Raw genomic sequence first — 6,070 nt, 5'->3', positions numbered from 1 at the left:
CACACGACCATTTCATTTTTTTACTGCCAAAGTGATAACTAGCAATCAAGTGTCATAAGTTACACCGAAATTTGCGGATCTAATCGCCTAATAGGTGTACGTTGGACTTCGCTAAGTGGAGCGGCGGGCAGTCTATTGTTCTCATGGTGTTGAAAACTGCATATGAGGCAAAGGTTGGGGTTCCCCCTCACTCACATGACAATGCGTGCGAAACTGGTGCTGCCGCTGTGGAAGATTTCGCTGGCGCCTGGGGGACGGCCAGGTAGGCGCAGGGGTGTCCATTATGCGACGGGAAGCGGCGTCGATGCCTCAGGGCATAACAGGAACAAGGAAACCTAACCGACTGTAGATGAAAATGCGGCGTTGTGTAATGAGGGGTACGAAAAGAACGGAATATAATGATAATAACGTGAGACAATAAATATTGTGAAACTTAATATTCGTGATAAATGTATTGCCATTAGATATTGTGACAGTAATAATAATAATAATTAATGTTCTTTCAGGGACGGAAAACGTAATGATGTTAACAGCTACGAGGAAACAGCATTAGATAAACAGACGCTCGTAAAGATGCGCAAATCAAAAACTAAATATGAACAGCGAAGATTAGATTTGATATAGCAGTTGTTTGAATTATAATACGAGAAATGTGTTGATACATTGCATGAAAGATGACGGAATCCACAACTGTGTATTCACATTGCAAGTGGTTGAACCGAAATTCGGACTTGAATTGTGAGGTGTTTATTTACTGCTACGTCTTTTCCTTGTGTCCTGTTTAGTTTGTTATTTATTTATGGCTCACATGCAGTTTCAAGATTAGTATATGGATATAACAAGAATACGAAAATACAAAACAACATATATTACTAACTAAATGTCAATATCTAAGTTCCTAATAGATATAAGAGCTGTATCATCAGCTTTCATGAGGTCGCTCTAACTGTCCTGATAGGAACGCAAAGGGCGTTCTAATGTGCTTGACTGTCCGGTTCGGAGCCCTACAGCCACAAACCGGGGACTCTGTAGCATCTCATTTGTGAACAGAGTCTGTGCGTCTACCATATCCAATTTGACTCATAGTTTCTCGTCGAGTTCTCTGCCGGCCGTATCAAAGTTATACTTTCGGAACCATTCACGCTCTTCAGGATTTTCAGTAAGTTGACACTTCTGATACCACATGTCTCTCACGCCGGTATTACTGCATCTAGATGTTCTTCTTGTCGTAATGGTAGGTTTCTTGAAGGGTGACTATTTCGTAGTAGACTTGGTATGTCTTCCTGTATGGGTGATTCCAGATTCTCCTGTAACTTGCAGTATTCCCTAAGCAACACCTAGCTTCTACGGACTGCAGGTGGATGGATGTTGATCAACAGAGGAAGCCAATAACTCGGTGTTGGTCGGATTATCTCAGTTATTAATTGCATAGTGTGGTTCAATTGGACGTCGATCAGGTTGGTGTGGCAGCTGTTAAGCCACACCGGGACACAATGCTCAGCTGCTGAGAAGACCAGCTCAGTGGGTGACGTGCGCTGAAGCTCACCATGTCATTTCACACAATTTTTGAATAATATTGTTATAAGTTTTTATCTTGGCAGCAGTATTTTCAAGATGTTTTCGATACGAAAGGATGCGTCAAGGGTGATACCAAGGAACTTTGGGTACTTGTTATGTCAAAGAGTGTTTCCATTAATTTTCACTCTGAGCTCCGCATTAGCTTGTTTGTTGTTTAGATAGAATGTGCATACTTCAGGTTTACTTGTACTGGGTTTCAGTCGCCAGTTTCTAAAATAGAAGATCGTAATGGCTAGATCGTCTGTGAGAATTGTCTCCTCTTGTCCTAGAACCTTGGTTCTACAAGCAAGAGTGATGTTGTCCGCATGGCAGAATTTTGTTGATCTGGTGTTGGTGAGATCGGAGATATATAGGTTGAATAATAGGGAGGCTAAGACGCAGCCCTATGGTAGATCATTACTTAATCTCCTCCCCTTGCTCACATATCCTCCCATGTAAAAATGGAAATATCTATTGTTTATCATGGTGTTAATGAGAGTTGCTGTTTTTCGTGATCGGATTGTTTTTAATAATTTGTAGATGACCCATTCTCTCCAGACTGCGTCATATGCCGCTGTTAGGTCCACGAACGCGACAGATGTCTTCATGTTTTCTTGGAAATCAACATGTATGAAAGATGCTAGGGCCAGTACCTAATCACAACAAATTCCCTGTGGCCTGAAACCCGCTCCCTCAACTGGGATATGTTCCAGAACGAAGCTGCTAATTAGGAAGCCGCTAAGTCGATTATAAATGTGTCTCTCCAAGAGTTTATAAGTTCAGTGCAAAAGGGAAATTGGTCTGAAATTTTGAGAGTGGTCAGCTGGTTTACCTGGTTTCAAAATTGCCACTAGTTTTGTTCTCTTTACCTCATTAGGCAGTGATTCATTATCTAGGATAAAAAGCACACCAGCCTTTTTTTCCCACCATTACCAATGTTTACTAGAAATGCCAGGTGTATATTATCCAAACCAGGTGCTTTATCATCTTTAGTTTGTTTTAGGCCCTTATCCAATCCAGTCAGTGTTAATGACGAAGATAAATTGGATTCGTTTGGGCACTAAGCTCTTAGAGAGATTTAGAGAGATGAGTTCTGGTTTTACTCGTATTTTGGGAGTATGTTGTTTGTCACGGTATGATTTAGATGTTTCAACTGTATGGTTAGCAACTTGGTTACCTGAAATACCACGTTTCTGCCTGGGTTTAATGGAGGCTCCGACAACTTTACGCAGAAGGCTCCATGCCTTTCTATTTGAACGTCTGAAGTTTACATTTTCTACCATCACGTACCATCCAACTCTTTTAACAGTGTCAAGACTTTGGGAAGGTCGTCTGCAACATCGCTGTCGCCAATTTCGCTATATTGTTCATAATGTTGTTCACAGTCTTCCTGGCAGTCGGGTATATAGTCCTTTCGGTGTCCACAAGGGATAAACTTCTAAGCAGCAGTAAGAACAGCCCCGCTAAATCGAGGCTAGTTTTTAGGTTCTGGTTATCTAAGTGATCAGCAAAACTCCGCCAATCAGACCAAAGGAAATTCCATGTGGGTAGCGCTACAGATCTCCCTAGTGGGACAGAAAGCTCCATATCGAGGATTACTGGCCTATGCTGGCTATGTGCGAAATTAGATATGACTTCTGTGAATGCAGCCTACCCTCTGCAGTTCCAGGACATAAAGCAGAGATCCAGGTTGTAATCTCTTTGCCAAGCGGCCGATCTGAAAGTTCCCAAATCCTTGGCATTATAAACCAGGCATAAATTTTCATTTTCAGCCCATTCATTGAGCGCAATACTACACTCATTGTCACGTGCATAGTTCCAGTGACCATGGCGAATATTAATATCTCCAGCATAAATCGAAGGGTGGGTAGTAACTGGCAGAACATCCAGTGGCCACGGCACATTTGGTGGCTTGTAAATGTTATTTATAATGGTCTCCTCCACTTGTATCGAGACATAATGAATCTCATTTTCTGTATTTGTCTAAATGTGGCGAGCATGCTCAATATTTCTTCTTACATAGATGGCAAAACCGTACATACTGTGATATGTAGCAACCATAAGATGGTAGCCATGGATCCTACCTCTTTTACGCAGGTCTTCCATAGTTAGAGCGTGTGTTTTCTGGATTAGGACTACGTCAATATCATTAAATACAAGGAGTTTATATAGGTACTCGCTTTTAGCTCTGCTAATACCTTATATGTTTAAATGGCATACTCGGATTGAAGGGCCAAGTGTTTTAATCAGTTAGTCCTGAAAAGATGAATTTTTCAAGACTTTTTGATTTTGATTTATCTGCATGTTTGTAGCCAGGAAATCCAATATTTGGTCTGGCTGCCGATTCGGTCTAGCTCATTTAGCGTTGCCCGGGGTGCACGTGTAGTATTCCACTACGGACGTGATCTGGGTAACATCGCCGTTCCTTTTAGTGGATAATATTTTCCCTTGATCAACAAAACAATGTCTTGGGTACTGAGGGTATTCTGTATCTCTTTTTCCGAAGTAGATGACGGTGCCGCGAAGTAACAAGGTTTTTACCAGTGAGTAATTGATTTCTGATCCCAGTTTTGCCATCCATATTACTGTCATTAGCCGGGGCTGTTATTTAAACAATACCCACAGATCAGAAATAATGCCAAGTAATTTTGAAAAGACTGCTTTATTGTCGAGGTGGAAGTCATTGATATAATGCTGTAACAATTTCAGACAGATATCTGCGCATGCATCTTGTTTCACTTGTTCTAGAAGTATCTGGTCGAAGCCCAGCGGTGAAGAGATGAAAGTGAAAGTACCTGACGATCAGATTGTTAAAACTGTCCAGAATCTCGATTTTTAACTACGAATATAAGTAACTATCCCGAAAAATGTAATTTCGGTGAGAAGAATGACAGCTGGATAGGAAAAAGAAAATCACTTGATGCACAAACAGAGAGCAAGAGCGAGCACCACATTATTGAAAACACAAATTTCTGAAATTATGTCCTTGGAGAACAGCACTGTCTAACCATGATACTCGGATAACAAAGATGACGAAAAGCCAAACTGGAAATCTGAGTCTGCCTGCTTTTGTGGGCGTTGTTGATGGTACAGCCTTAAGCCGCGTCATATCCTCTTCAGACACGTCAACGCTCGACGTTTTGCTCTTCTGCGTGGCTGGATATTCTTTATGCTTCTACTATTGTTGCTGGATGGCTGAACACTGACAAAAGACTGTGTAACGTTGACTTACAAAATACTGCTTTACCGCTCTTTTCCAGAGAAATTGAGTTTTATTTATTTATTTATTTTTGAAGTCATCACTCTTTTGACTGGTCTGATACGGCCCGCAACGAATTCCGAGTTCCTCTCGGCTTCCAACCTTTTCATCTCAGAGTAGCTCTTGCAACCTACGTCCTCGATTATTTGCTGGATGTACTCCAATCTCTGTATTCCTCTACAGTTTTTGCCCTCTACAGCTCCCTCTAGTACCATGGAAGTCATTCCCCGACGTCTCAACAGACGTTCTATCATCCTGCCCCTCCTCCTTGTTCCGTCTGTCATGGCTTATTTTGCTACCTAGGTAGTACAATTTCTTAACTTCATCTACTCGTGACCATCAGTCCTGATATTAAGTTTCTCGCTGTTCTCATTTGTGCTACTTCGCATTACTTTCATCTTTCTTCTATTTACTCTCAATCCATATTCTTTACTCATTAGATTGTGCGTTCCATTCATCAGATCATGTAATTCTTCACGTTCACTCAGGATAGCAATGTCATCAGCCAATCGTATCGTTGATATCCTTTCACATTGAATTTTAATTCCACTCCTCAATCTTTCTTTTATTTCCATCACTACTTCTTAATAGTACAAAATGAACAGCAGGGGTGAAGGACTACAGACCTGTCTTACACCCTTTTTAAGCCGAGCACTTCGCTCTTTCTCGTCCACTCCTATTATTCTCTCTTGACTCTTGGTACATATTGTATATTACCCGTCTCTCCCTATACCTTACCCCTATTCTTCTCAGAATTTCGAACCTCTTGCACCATTTTACATTGTAGAAAGCTTTTGCCAGCTCAACAAATCCTACGAACGTGTCTCGAATTTTCTTTAGAGTTACTTACATTATCGACAGCGTTGTCAGAATTGCCCCTCTGGTGTCTTTACCTTTCCTAAAGCGAAACAGATCGTCATGTAACACATCCTAAATTTTCTTTTCCATTCTACTGTATATTAGGATAATCAGCAATTGGATGCATGAGCTGTTAAGATGATTGTGCGATAGTTCTCGCATTTGTCAATCTGGAATTGCATAGATGATATTTTCCCCAAAGTCAGATGGTATGTCGCCAGACGCCTACACTCTACACACTAACGTGAATAGTCGCTTTGCTGTATCATGCCCCTCATGATTTTAGAAATTCTGATGGAATGTTAACTATCCCTTCTGCCTCATTTGATCTTACGTCCTCCACAGCTCTCTTAAATTCTGATTCTAATAGTGGATCCGCTCTGTCTTCTAAATCGA

This window comes from Schistocerca cancellata, chromosome 3 (assembly GCF_023864275.1).
Source record: "Schistocerca cancellata isolate TAMUIC-IGC-003103 chromosome 3, iqSchCanc2.1, whole genome shotgun sequence".
NCBI lineage: Eukaryota > Metazoa > Arthropoda > Insecta > Orthoptera > Acrididae > Schistocerca > Schistocerca cancellata.
The sequence above is the reverse complement of the archived record's forward strand: the minus strand, read 5'-3'. Positions refer to the sequence as shown.